Source organism: Cornus florida, unplaced genomic scaffold (genome assembly GCF_030987335.1).
Source record: "Cornus florida cultivar Cherokee Brave unplaced genomic scaffold, ASM3098733v1 CherokeeBrave_3.0.0_Hap2_Chr07, whole genome shotgun sequence".
In the NCBI taxonomy this organism is placed as follows: Eukaryota; Viridiplantae; Streptophyta; class Magnoliopsida; order Cornales; family Cornaceae; genus Cornus; species Cornus florida.
Window position 1 is genome coordinate 34,456,649 of NW_026775577.1, and position 17,203 is coordinate 34,473,851.

Consider the following 17,203-nt stretch of genomic DNA (forward strand, 5'->3'; position numbering starts at 1 on the left):
TCCACGGGTACTATTCCCAGGGCAAAAAAAATCTTACATTCCCAAAGCTAGACGAGCAAGCTTGGGAATGGGGGGCAACTGATAGGGAAAAATAAACCTATCTTGACCTAACGATAGAGGCAACTAAGTATTGATCAGCCGTTAGATCTTTTCGGTGATCAACGATAATATTTTATTATTAGAGGTAACTATTTCTATGGATAAGAATGATGACAAATCTTATGCAGGATAAGATTTCCATGGGGATGATTACAAATCTTATCAAAGATTTCCATGGGATAAGTCCCATGGGATGAGGATGATGAAATTCCCTTATCGAGAATATAAGAAGCGACGATAAATAGGACGACGACTCGGGAATAAGGTACGACGAAAAAACAATTATTAAATTCCTGCCTTCTTTTTAGACCTCCGGTGACTAACTTGACCGTCGGAGAGCTCTTGGCAGGCACCACACCGGTGCCATCAAGGTTCATCGTTCTTCTCCTCTTTTCCTTACAGAAAAACGGTGTCGTATCGGATCACGTGAATTTCACCCTCAACACATAACATTAAGGATACTCTCTCTATATATTGATTATTGAATCAAGATGGTTTATGATCTGTATAAAAAATCAAATTAATCTTTTAATCAATATCTCAATTCAGCCGTCCAAAAATAAAAAATAAAAAACTCTTAATGCCGGGCATGAGAACACTCTGCACTACTCTTTGAAAAATAGAACGAAGGTAATTATTTAGAACTTCGATTAAACTTTGAAAAAATTGCAAAAATTTTCATTGCTGGTTAACTTTATCATTTTATTTGAATTTAGTATAAATGTTTAAAATCTAGATTTAATTTGACTAGATAATTAAAAAAAAAAAAAAAGGTTGAAATATGTAAATTTCGTTGTAAATTCAAGATACAACAGATAATGTTGGTTTATAGTACGTTGAAATGTTAGACAATGTTGGTTTATAGTTGAAACGTTGGGTACAAAAGAGGATCGAGCTTTAAATGGTTACTCAACTTCCTCCATCAATTTAAAGGAAAATACTTATAAACACAATATATTGAGCTCTAAATTTTTAATGTATGCAATAATTAAATTTACTTCAAACTTTGGACGCAAGAAAAAATCTTTGGGTCAAATGTATAACCTAAATTAGAGAAGTTTTTATTTAGATTGTCATCGCCACGAGCAAAGTTTCTGAAGAACTAAAAAGTTATGTTCAAGAAAAAAAAACGCACTTATGGTCAAATGCATTTTTCAGCTATGACACAATGAGCAAAATAAACACTGCAAACATACATATGCAAATATGTGGCGAGGCCTTCAGAAGATTTTATATATATATCAAACAAGAAAGCTACAAGGCAAACCAAACCACAAAAAGAAGAAACTTGTACATTGTAAACCAAACCAGAAGGAGGGGAAACTTGTACATGGTCCGAGGTCGCGACCAATCACAAGAAGAGTTGAGAACAACAACAAAACTGAGAAAGCTTATAATGGAGTATTTACTACGTTGTATCTCTTATTAATGGACAAACATTTTTTTTCCTTGAAAATTCTCTTATTTCTCATGTATCAAACTAAAATGAGAGTTTTTAATGATTGTTCATATATAAGTTCCTTCGAAATATTGTAGACTTTTTCAAAATTAAAATAAAAGTAAAGTCAAACAAATAGCATATAAAGCATACCATCGTGTAACATTTTCATGAACACGTGAAGTAATAGGGTCAAGTGCTGAGAGGACTAGCATGGCGTCAAATGAATATATGTGGAGTGAGTTCTAAAGCCTTTCACACTTGTGCTGGAGAGTTTTACAAAGTTGCAATAATTTATACATAGATCAGAGACTATTCTAAAATAGTAGAGAATAATATTGAAATTGTAAATATCGATATCTAGAGTTTGGGATAAAATAAATAAATAGATATTTTAGAGGAGTATTCTACATCATAAATTCTAAAGGTGAATTGTAATGGATTAGATGTCCATCCGAAAAGTGATGCCTATATAAAGAGTGAGTGATAGTTCAAATGCCTTATACTAGCACGAGTGCGATAGGCCCAAAATCTTAAAAGTTTTTAACAAGTACTTGCAAGGGCTTATTTTTGTTCGAATGTTAATTATATTATCTCCATTTTAAAATTTTCGTATAACAATTTATACTCTCGAGAGGATATGAAATTTTTTTTAGCTTAAGTCAACTCAAATGCTGGGCACATTGAAGAGCTTAGAGCAAAAATGACGATTCAAGAAGTTATTTTTAAATTGTTATAGGCCTTCCTTGGACACGCCTTGTATTATTATTTTTAAAAAAAGAATCAATCTATAGTCAATAATTAGTTTTAGTGTTTGCCTAAAATTATTATTAATTTGGAAAATACAGACTGATAGGCGTGTATTTATAACTTATCGTTGTCAAATATACTCCATTTCAAGATAAAATACCTACAACCATTTAACTAAAAATGTCTAATGGCAAGTAAGGTCGAACCACGCATTCAAGGTGAGTTTCTATTTCCAAATAAGAGATTTAAAAATATTGATTTTGAGATTTGTCATGAACTATGGAAATGAAATTACAAATATAAAACATTAAACACTTGAATGAGAAATTAAATGAGAATGAAACTTGTAGAAATAACTTGCATTAAACTAAATAAAGCTTTAAAGAAAATTACACAATAAATTAAACTTTAAAAAACTATAACAATTTCTAACTCTCTATTTTCTATCTCTAACTCTCCACTCTCATTTGCCTCCGAGGTGTGCCTTTTATAGCCAAAGGAAGACACCCACTTGTAGACTGTGATGATGGCCCAAACTGCTTCTTCATTTCCTTCACGCCACCTAGCTACACCTTAGTCTGACCATTGCCCACTTCTGTATCAACCCATTATGTATCAACAACTTCTATATCTACTTCACCTTTTCACTTTTCTTGTTGACTTTTCTTTCCTTTATTTTCTTTTCTTCTTTTTCTTTTCTTCTTTCTCTCTTCTTCATGTGCACATCATTTCATTTTTGTTTTTCTTTTCTTCTTTCTCTTTTCTTCTTTCTCTCTCCTCATTTATTTTCTATTTTTTTGTTTATTTTCTACTCATTCATCCATTAATACCTACAAAACACAAAATAAACATATAAGAATATTTACATAATATAAAAGTCTAATTAAAACCTTATTTTGGTGCATAAAATAATAGGTTTTGTGTACTTATCAAACTACCCCCAAACAAGCTTTTGCTAGTCCTCTAGCAAAGAAAGACAACAATAGATAAGTTCACAAAAATATTACTTTTATTAAAAAAGATGTGCCACTTTTGCAGGCTACTTTCGATTGCATTTACTATATGCAATAAGGCCTTAAACCACTAGGTTACCCCTAGTGAACGAGTTATAGCCTCGTGAGGGTTTTCAGTGAAGGTACCCACAAACTTCTAAAGAATTTTCCTGCATATCTACAAAATGAAAAGTTTCAGAAATGAAAATATCAAGTTCTTTATATACAACGAGCTACTAAGGTGTTATAAAAATAAATATTTCAAGAAAGTTCATCCATAAACAACCTAGAAGTAGAGAGTGTGTGTGTGCAAAGTCGACAAAAATCCATTTTCGAATCCAAGTGATGAAATTCCCAAGTCTTTAGAAAACTATGTTTGATTTCAAATCTCACAGTAAATATCTCTCTAAAAGAATATTTCTCGAATGTTTGGCTAACTGTATCTCTCAAATGTATGTGAGTAGGAACTCTGTTTCCAAAGTAAAATCAAGCTCACATACTAATTATTTAAAGGTCTGATACATATAATAGAAGAGTCTCATGACAGGAATGTTGATCACTTTTGAGAGAATGTCGAGTTACCCACCATAACGCCTTCTTATTTACTATGCACTATCATACCTTTTCTAAAAATATTATTGAGCTCAATTTGTACATAAATGTTTCTGAGAATGAGGGGTCCTCAAAATACATGAAAGGGATACTTTACTCTTCTTTTTCTTCATTTTCATTTTCTTCTTCTTCTTCTTTTTTATTTTTTAATTTTTTTAATTTTGAAAAGGATATGAATGACTTCTTGATCCATTTTTCTTTTACATACAATCATCACTAACATTTCTCAGAGAAATAACAAGATTACAAAAGGTAATGAAGGTATGATAGTACATGGTAAACTAGAAGACTTATGTTTCTCTTAACTCGAAGTGATTTCATTCTCAACGATCTCCCAAGATGAAGGATTATGAGACTAACAACAAATTTTTATCGCGCTATCCAAGAAATTTGAGCCATCTTGTGACTCGGAGTTAGCGTAAAACTCTCTAAAAAGATGAAAGGCACGAAAGCTCACATGGTTTTAAGTCTCCAGTAATAGATTTCTAGATTCTTGGGAGATTATTCACTTCTTTTTTTCAAGTTGCGCCTTTGTGCAAAAATATTTTTACTTCTAAATTCTCATAGTGCAATGTTTATCGTTATATCACCTTAGTAACAAGCTCAATCTTAATCTAGAATAATGACATCTCTTCACTTTCACAAAAGATTTTTTTTTTTTTTTAAAAAAGAGGTACATGTTTTTAAATCTGTCTTACCCCCAAACAAAATAAAACACTGTCCCTAGTGTTTGAAAAAACAAAACACTGAAAAGTGGTGAATGAAATGGACAATGTACCGCTGGAGAAAAATAAAAATTGAAACGAATTACCTCAATTGATTTGGTGCTTCTGAAGTACAATCCTGGCAGATATGCATTGCAAAAGAGAGACCAAGTGTTTTGAAATTATGACAGATTGTACCCCCAAACAAAATATAAGCATAGCTAAAGAAATAGAAACAAGGAACTGGGTTGCCTCCTAGGAACGCTAAGTTTAATGTCTTCAGCCAGACGCAAGGGGGATTGTACCCCCAAAGAGATCAATCCGAATAGACAGGATCGACGAGGAGAATATCCTTCATTTCATGAGACTCGAGCTTAAGGAAAGGCTTTAAGCGATGAGCATTAACTTTAAACAATTCCCCAGTCGTGGGGTCTTGTACCTCAGTTACACTGTGACTTACCACATGTTTGACAAAGTATGGGCCGGACCAACATGACCGTAACTTCCCGGGAAACAATTGAAAACGGGAGTTATACAAAAGAACCTTTTGTTCGAGGGAGAAATCCTTTCGAAGAATATGTTTGTCATGTTCTAACTTTGTTTTGGCTTTATACATTTTGGAACTCTCATAGGTATCATTTCGAATTTCTTCCAACTCATCCAGCTGGAGTTTCCTATGTTCACCGGCTTTATCAAAGTCGAAATTCATGGCCTTAATGGCCCAATAAGCACGGTGTTCCAGCTCTACAGAAAAATGACAGGCTTTGCCATAAACCAAAAGGTATGGGGACATTCCTATAGGGGTCTTGTAAGCAGTCCGGTATGACCACAAAGCATCCTGAAGCCGGAGGGTCCAGTCTTTCCGTGTAGGATTAACTGTTTTTTTTCCAGTATTTGCTTGATTTCCTTATTGGATACCTCAACCTGACCATTGGTTTGTGGGTGATATGACAGGGCCACTTTGTGAGTGATACCATATTTGGACAATAAACTTCCAAAGACTTTATTTCAAAAATGTGAACCATTATCACTTATAATGGCCCGAGGTGTACCAAACCTAGGTAAAATTAAGTCTTTGAAGAAACGCAGCACAACTCGATGGTCGGCTGTCTTGGTGGCTAAGGCTTCTACCCATTTGGATACATAATCAATAGCCAGAAGGATGTAAAGACATCCATATGAGGAAGGAAATGGTCCCATGAAATCAATACCCCAAACATCAAAAATTTCAACAGCTAGAACGGGTTGTTGGGGCCATTCATTACGCTTGGTAATCTTACCTAACAATTGGCATCTATGACAAGCCAGACAGTAGGTATGGGTATCCTTGAAAAGGGTGGGCCAATAAAATCCCAACTGCAAGATTTTGGCAGCGGTTCTTTTAGAGCTAAAGTGGCCACCACAGGCCTGATCATGACAGAAGGAAATGACAGACTCGTGGTCTATCTCAGGGACACACCTACGGATGATTTGATCAGGACAATATTTGAACAAGTAAGGGTCGTCCCAAAAATATTCCTTAACCTTAGCTAGGAATTTATCTCTCTCCTATTTGGACCAAGTGGAAGGGATTTGACCTATCATAATGTAATTGACAATATCAGCATACCATAGGGCATGAGTTATTGCAAATAATTGTTCATCAGGAAAAGCATATGAGATTGGAATGGATTCAGTAATGGACTCAACAACAAGACGGGACAAATGATCTGCCACCACATTATCAGAGCCTTTCTTATCATGAATCTCAAGGTCAAACTCTTGGAGAAGTAGGATCCAACGGATCAATCGAGGTTTGGCATCTGTTTTGGACAAAAGATGTCTTAATGCAGCATGATTGGTATAGATAATGACCTTGGAACCGATCAAATAGGAGCGAAATTTGTCAAAAGAAAACACGACGGCTAACAACTCTTTCTCCATGGTGGAGTAGTTGGTTTGGGCATTATTCAGGGTTTTGCTAGCATAATAGATGACATGTCGTGCTTTCTCAACCTTTTGACCTAAGACAGCTCCTACTGCATAATCCAACGCATCACACATGATTTCAAAAGGTAAGTTCCAATCTGGCGAACGGATGATGGGTGCAGTGGTGAGAGCTGACTTTAATTGTTCAAAAGCAGAGTGGCAGGCATCGGTAAACTCAAAGGGTATATCCTTCCCTAACAGATGGGTGAGAGGTCTTGCTATCTTGCTGAAATCTCTAATGAAATGACGATAAAAACCAGCATGACCTAAGAAAGCTCTAATATCCCGAATAGTTTTGGGAATGGATAAACTCGAGATAAGGTTAACTTTGGATTGATCTACCTCAATTCCTGCAGCGGAGATATTATGACCGAGAATAATTCCTTTTTTAACCATGAAATGACACTTTTCCCAGTTAAGAACCAAGTTAGTGTCACGACAACGCTGAAGAACAAGAGTAAGATGGTGAAGACATTGCTCAAATGATGAACCAAAAACAGAGAAGTCATCTATGAAGATGAACCAAAGATAGAGAAGTCATCCATGAAGATTTCAAGAAACTTTTCAACCATGTCACTGAAAATACTCTTCATACACCGCTGAAATGTAGCAGGTGCATTGCATAAATCAAAAGGCATGCGACAATAAACAAATGTGCCAAATGGACAAGTGAAAGTGGTCTTATCTTGGTCATCAACGTGGATAGGGATTTGAGTATACCCAGAGTAACCATCTAAGAAGCAATAGAAGGATTGACCAGCTAATCTTTCTAACATTTGATCAATGAAAGGCAGAGGGAAATGATCCTTTCGAGTGACAGTATTGAGCTTTCGATAATCAATACAAACTCGTCATCCAGTTTGGACACGAACAGGAACCAATTCATTATGGCTATTAGATACGACGCTGATGCCTGATTTTTTAGGGACAACATGAATGGGGCTTACCCACTGATTATCAGAAATGGGATAGATGACACCGTCATCAAGAAGTTTGATAATTTTAGCACGAACAACTTCCTTTAAATTAGGGTTAAGTCTCCTTTGGGGCTGCCTATAGGTTTTTGCATCGTTATCTAAATGAATACGATGTTGAACCACTAAAGGACTAATGTCGCGAATATCATCAATGGACCACCCTATGGCTGCACGATTTTCCTTAAGAACCTTAAGAAGTTGTGCTTCCTGATTGGTAGTCAAGTCCGAAGCAATTACCACGGGAAAAGTGTCAGACTCACCAAGGTAAGAGTACTTTAAAGTCTCAGGTAGAGGCTATAGTTCAACCTTGGGTGGCTTCTTCTTTTTTTCGAGAGCAGTGGTAGTTGGAACAGATAATGGTTTAAAGCTAATCTTCGGTGGTTCAAAGATTGGAGTGGAATCGAGTAAAGCATTGACTTCACCAATATAATTATTTGCATCAAACTCATCACAAAAATGTGTTAAACACTGTTGGAATGAATCTTCAGGGTAAGAGTGCTCAAAGGTGTGATCGGCTAATGGCTCAATAAGACAAATTTCTTCAATGGAATTTGAGTCAGGGGGTTGTTTCATCAATTTAAACACATTGACTTCCAATTTCATGTTCCCAAAGGTTAAAGTCATACTACCATTTCGACAATTGATCACAGCATTAGCGGTAGCTAAGAATGGTTGACCTAAGATGATAGGAATTTGTGTACCTTGGGTAGGTTGGGTATCTAGAACAATGAAATCAATTGGGTAATAGAAATCAGCTTTCACTATCACATCTTCAATTATACCCTTTGGAATTTTGACAGAACGATCAGATAATTGGATCCTAACATCAGTTTTCTTCAAATTATTCAAGCCTAGCTCCAAATAAACTGAATATGGTAACAAATTCACATTAGCACCGAGATCCAACAAAGCATGGTCATTAAACTTTTCTCCAATCCTACAAATGACAGTTGGACTCCAAGGGTCTTTATGTTTAACCACGGCGTGTATTTATGGACTTGTCATTGTCAAATACACTCCATTTCAAGATAAAATACCTACAACCATTTAACTAAAAATGTCTAATGGCAAGTAGGGTCGAATCACGCATTCAAGGTGAGCTTCTATTTCTGAACAAGAGATTTAAAAATATTGATTTTGAGATTTGTCACGAACTATGGAAATAAAATTACAACTATAAAACATTAAACACTTGAATGAGAAATTAAATGAGAATGAAACTTGTGGAAATAACTTTCATTAAATTAAATAAAGCTTTAAAGAAAATTATACAAGAAATTAAACTTTCAAAAACTAAAACAATTTATAACTCTCTATTTTCTATCTCTAACTCTATACTCTCATTTGCTTTCGAAGTGTGCCTTTTATAGCCAAAGGAAGACACCCACTTGTAGACTGTGATGATGGCCCAAACTGCTTCTTCATTTCCTTCATGCCACCTAGCTACACCATAGTCTGACCACTGCCCACTTCTGTATCAACCCATTATGCATCAACCACTTCTATATCTACTTCACCTTTTCACTTTTCTTGTTGACTTTTCTTTCCTTTATTTTATTTTCTTCTTTCTTTCTCCTCATTTCTCTCTTCTTCACGTGCACATCATTTCATTTTTGTTTTTCTTTTTTTCTTTTCTTTTCTTCTTTCTCTCTTCTTCTTTCTCTCTCCTCATTTATTTTCCATTTTTTTTTGTTTATTTTCTTCTCATTCATGCATTAATACCTACAAAACACAAAACAAACATATAAGAATATTTTAATAATATAAAAGTCTAATTAAAACCTTATTTTGGTGCATAAAATAATAGGTTTTGTGTACTTATCACAGACATATACTGAAAAAAAGAATTAAGTATAAAAACTAAAAAACAAAACTAATTGCGAATATAGGAATTTTACAATTATGGTCCAAAATAACCCCTAATTTAAATATTTCTATCATCTCTTATCTCTATCATACCCATAAATATATGCACATACCAACATATATATACATATAGAAAACCACCGCTGGCAGTGCCACCGCCACCACCGACCACCACCTTCTCTTTCATGAACCACCACCTCCCCCCTCTTTAACCTTGTTCTCCATCTTCATGAACCACCACTGCAGACCACCACTCTCTCTTCATTTCATCTCTCTCTCTCTCTATATATGTGTGTATATATATATAAGCAAGAAGAAGAAAATCCCTCAACCACTACCTGCCACCGCTGCCACTGTCGCTGTTGCTGCCGCTGCCAGTGTCCACCTACAACTCATATTTTCCGGCAAAACAAATCCAAAAGAGCCCCTATTCGTAGGTCTGATCACGGTTTGGATCGGTTCGGTTTGGGGATAAATCCCAAGCCGAACCGGTCCCTACGGATTGGTTAAAACTGAAACCGAACCGATCTGTGGGGGTATTCAATCCGAACCAAACCGATCCGTGAGTTAACGGATCGGATCGGATCGGATCGGTTTCCCCGATTGGGCTGATTGGGCCTTTTCAAACAGCCCATTCAATTATGGCCCAGATCGGATCAGTTCCTCGGATTGGGCTGATTGGGCTTTTCAAACAGCCCATTTAATTATAGCCTATTATCAAAATTTATGTATTCAATCTGCAACAAGATTTATAACAGGCCATTCAATTATAACAGCCCATTCAATTATAACAATTATAACAGCAATAGATTTACTAAAATTTCAAAATATATTTGGCACATATAAATACCACCACAAACTTAAATTACCTAATAACAAAAAAAAAATTATAAATCATCCGGAAGTGAAAATAATATTACAGTACCAAATATAAATTATCCAAATAGAACAAAACAAAATACTTAAATAGTAGCCCAGAAGCTCATTACCATAAATAAATAAATAAATAATAGCACAATAAAACATCAAACAACAGTCTTGACTAGCAGCAAAATAACTCTAAAAATGGCAGCAAGCAAGGCTAGCTTTCAATCTGAATCTGAAACCGTAGTTACATCTACAAAATAGCATAATTTAATTAAAAATCCACAATATGATATTTATTTATAAATTGAATAAAAATGTAACAAATTGTTAACATTTACCAGAGTCGTATTGTTCAAGTTCGTCAAACTTTTCTTCAACATCAATTGGTATTGGTGAAGCCCGTAACCAATCTTGTGTACAAATTAAGCATTCCACAAGCTTTGGAGTTAAAGAACTACGGAATTGATCAAGCACACGACCTCCAGTGCTAAAAGCGGACTCCGAAGCAACAATAGAGAATGGAACAGCTAGAATATCTCTTGCAATTTCAGAAAGTATTTTATACCTACTTCCTTTCACCTTCCACCAATTCAAGATGTCAAATTCTGGAACAACATCTTCACAAGCTTCCTCCAAATATTTTTCCACTTCCGACTTAGGAGTAGAACTTTCTTTTTGTATCTTGCGCTTCATGTACAAAGAGGAAAAATCATCTTCTACATTTTCATCATCAACTCCCACCTCATTTGCAATATTACTTGTTCCACTAGAGCTTGAAGTAAATGCATGAAACTTTGCATATTCACTAAAAATGAGGTTGAATGTATCCATTACCTTCTTCCTAAGGTTTTCAACCATTTCAAGAGAATAAAGTTGGGAATAGCAAAATTCCACAAATTCCAATTTATAACGAGGATCCAACATAACCGCAAGCACCACCAACATGTTCACTTTTTCAATGCTTCCCCAATATTTGTCAAATTTAATTTTCATTTTTGATGCCATATTACTTAACCAAATATCGGAACTCTTTGACCACGTATTTAACGACTTTTCAATTCCCAACACTTCATGAAAATATCTATTGGAAGTAACATACAAAGATCTGGAAAGCTTGTTAGTGGCGTCATAAATTTTTTTTAAAAAAACAATCAAAACTCGAGCATATTCCCAATCAGTACTAGAAGGAGCTTTATTATTAACTTCCGGTAGGAATTGAATATCATCATCTTCTAACCTTTCAAAAGCCTTTTGAAACTTTACGGCCACCTCTAACATAAGGTATGTGGAATTCCATCTAGTTGAAACATCTAGGCACAAATATGACTTAAATGTTATATTCTCCCTCTTCACATATGCTTGAAAACGCTCTTCCCGTTGTGGAGAACTCCTAACATACTTCACAGCCTCACGAATTCGAACTATTGAACCATTTACATCACTCAAACCATCTTTCACAATCAAATTCAATATATGTGCACAACACCTCATATGAAAACATTCACCACCTAAAAGGAAAGAGCCAACATTCCTAGCAAGCTTCTTTTCTTTCAAATATGCAATCGCAAGATCATTTGAACTAGCATTATCAACCGTGAGTGTACACAATTTGTCTATACCCCAATCAAGCAAACAAGTCTCAACTACACGACCAATTTCCTTACCCTTGTGACTAGGTATTATACAAAAATTCAGAATTCTTTTGTGTAAGGTCTAATTCTTATCAATAAAATGAGCTGTGAGACACATATAAGAAAGATTTTGAATTGACGTCCATATATCAGTGGTGAAACAAATTCTTTGATTGAGTTGATGCACTAAAGTTTTCAACCTCTTCTTTTCTATAGCATACAATTTCAAACAGTCCCTAACCACAGTAAAATGTGACAACAATTTGAATTTTGGTTGCAAGACACTAAGAAAATAACGAAAACCTTCACGCTCAACAAACTTAAAAGGTAATTCATCAATGATAATCATTTTAGTAAGTGCTTGTCTACACAACTCCTGATTAAATTTCCAAGAAACCATAACACCCTCTCCTTCAGTAGTTGACTGAAACGAAATGAGTTTTTGTTTCTTGTCAACATTAAATGGATATTGTTGGCATCTACTTATGTGGTTCCTCAATGTACTTGTCCCATTTCCACTAGACCATGAATAAGATGCACTACAATAGTTGCATTTCACATTACATTTTGACTTAGTATAGTTAGGGCCTTTCTCTTTTGTGAAATGGTCCCAAACATCAGATATGAAACGTTTTTTGGTAGGATATACCTGCGTGTTTAAATCATCATCATTGGTGCCAACAGCAGTAACTTCAGGCCTTGGAACATTAGAATTTTCTGCAGTTGTCATCTGCCAGGAAAAAAAATTGTTACAAAAAATTAGTGGAAGATTGCCATAAAATAATTATAATCTATTGATGAAACAGAAGTACTTGATGATGCAGTTCCTTTAGAAGTATCAGTCAAATATTAAAATGTGAAAGATGAAAAGAACTGGATGAAATAAAGGACAAATTGAGTTTAATTAGTTCTGTCAAATGAAAATACTTTAGTATCACAATCTTACACATTTAGTTAAAAGGATTTATTTGAGTTATAAAAAGGTGGTGGGTCAAAGTCCAACATTTATACATATTTAAAAACACATATATAATCAATGGCTACTATTTTTTCTTGATTGTGAAACACAAAGAATTCCCACGAAAAAAAGGTGATAGAAAATAAAAATTACAATAATTTACTTCATACCAAATAGTACTTAATTCATCCAAATATTAATATATATGAAACATAGTTGTCATTCTCAGACAGATTTCCTAGTAACACTTTGACAGCTTCACAAATTAAGAACAGAGATGAACAAAATCAACCAAGAACTCATTTCCCAAAGCCGAAAAAAATCCCAAAATCCCAAATCAAAGATGGATCAAATCCTCCTTTTCTGCAACAATTGGAACATTCTTGGCTCTTTATTTTTTTTTTATTTATTGTTTTTTCTAAATAAAACAGAGAACAATCAAATACTAAAGTATTCTCGAATAGCCAAAAACATCAGGCATCAGGAAGACATCCAGAGACAAGGACCAAAGGATGAAAAAATGGGAAAAAAAAAGATATGCGACTAAAACTCAAAGGCATGAAGAACAGAAGAAGACATCCAGAAACAAAAAATGGAAAAAAAAAAAGAGGATAAATATAAATCTAAAGTTCAAACAATCACATATTAAGTAGATCCATGTAAAAACTGTTCAGAGAAGAGGAGAATAAGTAGATTCATTAAAAAATCTTGTGAACTCACCGGAAAAGAGGTAGATCCAGCTGAAGAAGTCGTCGTTGCTTCGATACACCGAGGTCTCCGTTGCTTCGAATTAGGTGAACGATAGTTGAAATGTATTGGATTGAGAGACGAGAGATTGGGAGGCGAGAGATTGGGAGAGGCGAAGATCACAGACTCACAATTACAGAGGCGAGAGATTGGGAGAGGCGAAGAGGGTGAAGAGAAGAGGCTGACTGGCTGAGTTAGTGAGGGAGGCGCAACTTGAAATGTCGTAATGAAGAGATGAGGCTGAGACGCTGAGTTAGGGTTAGGTTAACATTAAAAAAATAATGAATAAAGAAAAAAAAGTAAAAATAAAAACGATATATCATTATATTGTATATATATATAATATATTAATATATTACTTAGTAACAGTTAACAGTTCGGTTTTCCTAACGGTTCAGATTGGCAACGGTTCGATTTGGAACGGTTAACGGTTCGGATCGGATTTCTCAGGGTCCAATCCGTTAACCGAATCACGGACACCGGATTGCAAATTTTTTAAACCATCACCGAACCATGAGATCTGAAAATCGAACCGAACCACACGGATCGGATTTGTTCAGACCGGATTGACGGATTATTTGCTCACCCCTACCTATTTGTGGGGAGGCAGTTCCTGCTCCATCGATAGTAGTCACCATGTGCCCTCCTGGCCTGGCCCGCCCTATATAATATATATGAATTTTTAAAATTATTTTTACATATATATAAAAATTTGTATATTATGCTCTCCCTAAAAATATTAAGTTTCCAAAATTCTCTTAACTTTTTCATTTTTTTTTTTTTTCATCTAGTCTTTAAATTTCTTTAATTTCCTTTTTAAAAAAGTCAAATTTTCCTTATTCAATCATACTTTAATTTGTTTCTTTCAAAATTCTATCAATTTTCTTTTCCTATTACTCTTTTTTTTTTTTTTTTTTTTTTTTTTTTTCCTTCTTCTACTCCTTCGTTTTATTTTATTTTATTTTTATTTTTATTTATTTATTGGTACTGTGTCCCCCTAAATTTAAATCCTAGCTCCACCCTTGGTAGTCACTGTCCTCAAATCTCGCCAGCGCCGCCTACACCTCTCCGAGCTCATCGATCGGTTGAGATGAATCATTGATCGTAATGGGTTTGGATCAGGAGTCCATGGTTGGACTTGGGATTCGACGGAGTTAGGGTTGGAGTGGTGAAGATCGGAGTGAGAGATTGGTAAGTTGAAGCGAGTCGTCTTATAGGGTACCCTTAATCTCAAGGTTGAAGCCATGAATGATTGGGATATAGGTCAGTTAAAGCAAGTTGTCTTCTAGAGTTTCATTGTTCTTGGCGTCGAAGTCTTCGAGGTGTTAGTCGACATCGAGAGATGATGTAACAGAGCCTGTCGCTTAACGCCTACCACAGTCTTTTTCACCGCCACAATCCCCAAATATTCGCTAGAAACCCCAGTTTCATTCCCGACAAAAGCGTACCAGTCAAGTAATCAAAGCTTTGCCATACAACTACTGCAATAGGATTTTAATGATTGTTGATCCCAATTTGTCTAATTCAAACTTAGATTCTAGATATGTATCGGTAAACCAATTGGATCAACATCATTATGGAATCCACTGATGTGTGGTTGACAATGTCAATAATAAAATACTACTCGTAAGAGAACAAATCCTTTTGCAGGATAAGGTTACCTAGAGAGTGTCGAACCTCGGGGACTATGGTGGATTATCAAGTGTTCAATTAATACTATTTTTGATTTAGAGAGAAAAGGTTGTTTGATTTGTTATGTGTCACGAACATAAATAAAATTAAATAAATAAAGATTGAGATTAGAGAGAAAAGATTTTGGGGATTGACTTCACCACGAACCTCATACTTTGGTTAACTATTCAACCTTGGGATTTCAACAATTATGTATCATATGGAATTAAACTCAATAACATTCGTTTAATTCAGATTTAAAGAGAGATGTTTTATGAATTTTAATTAATAATAACCTATCTTCGGTTTGCACGAATTATCTACCTACCTACTTTTAACTAATGTTGTTGTATAATTCGTCTTCCTAAGGCATAGACTATGAAAACATTCATTCATGAAAAATGTTTGAAAACAATTGCATGATCTCTATTCTTATTGTTCGAGAAGCCCTTAGTCGCCAATCTCGTACACTAAGAATAGGTTGAATATAATTAATGAACAATTAAATTTAAGACAAGGTATTAATCATTCAAAAACTATTTACTTCATTAAAACCCAATTAATCTAAGTCAATTGCTCATAATCATATAATCAAAATACATAAACAGTTAAATTCCGAAAGTTTAGAACAATCAAACCATAGTATTCGGATTCGAGTTACATCAATGCCCTACTCATGACGACGCAAGATATCATTTGTGTTGTTGTGGTCTTCATCATCTTGGACTGCACTTCTCTTCTGAGAATCTTCACCTTCAATGCTTCAGAACAACTTTCAAAAACCCTAAAAGCCGCCACTAGATCTAGAATAATAAACTGGAGAACAAGAAAGTTTTTTTGTGGCCTTATGCGTCCTTTTATAAAAGCAATTGACTTTTAATAAGGATTGGATGTGCTTTAGGTCTTCTGGGGTCATTTGGGCCCGTCTGAGATGAAATATGAATTAATTAGAATTAATCCCACAACTTTAAAGTCTAACTTAACAATAAATTAAGGCTCGAGCAGAGAAGCTTCTGCTCAAACTTTTTGACATGTGCTCGAGCCTTTTGACTTATGCTTGAGCAGGAATTCTATATTTAGTCATTTTTCTTCAAATCTTTTCCGAAGCGTCTTTTTCATCAACACTTAAAATATTTTGGGATAATATTTTCATGGTGTTCGATCACCTTGCTTGGGTGCTCAAGCCTGCTTGGGACTTCTGCTTAAGCTTTTTGGATTATGCTCGAGGTCTGGCAACATGAAACTTCCGAAGCGTCTTTTTATATTCTGAGATAATATATGCTCGAACCCTTTTGCAAAGGCTCGAGCACCTTAAGTCTCTGCTCCAGCCTTTTGGCCTTGGTTGCTTTTCTTACTTGAATTGAGTTTGTGCTCGAGCTGTGGAATTTGTGCTCGAGCTTTGGTACTTGAACTTTTTCAAAATCACCATTTTGACTCTACGTTTGCTTCAGATGATCGGCAATGACTCTATAAACTTCGATATTAGTCTTTTTATCATAAAATCCCGATTTTATCCATTTTTTTAAGAAAGTACCTACAAAAGCAAAGTAAACTCAAATCCGTCTAAAACTGGATAGAAGTACTACTTAAGGTTTTAACATACGCACGTTTAAGAGTTCGAATATGCAATATTCAATGCTCATCATCCACAACAAGAAGTAGTCATTCAAGCTGGAACACATCACAGAATAAAATATATAGAGAGAGTAATATATGGTAGAAGAACAGCCAGAGAGGCTGGTGGTGGTTCACTAGAATTTCTTACCGGAGAGTGGTGGGTGATGATGGTGGTTCACGGGAGAGAAATGATGGGTAGTTGTGGTTCATGATTTTAATGTATATATACATAGGCATATATATATATATATATATACACATGGGTTATGGCTTACTGTTATAAGGGGAGACTTATCTCACATCGGA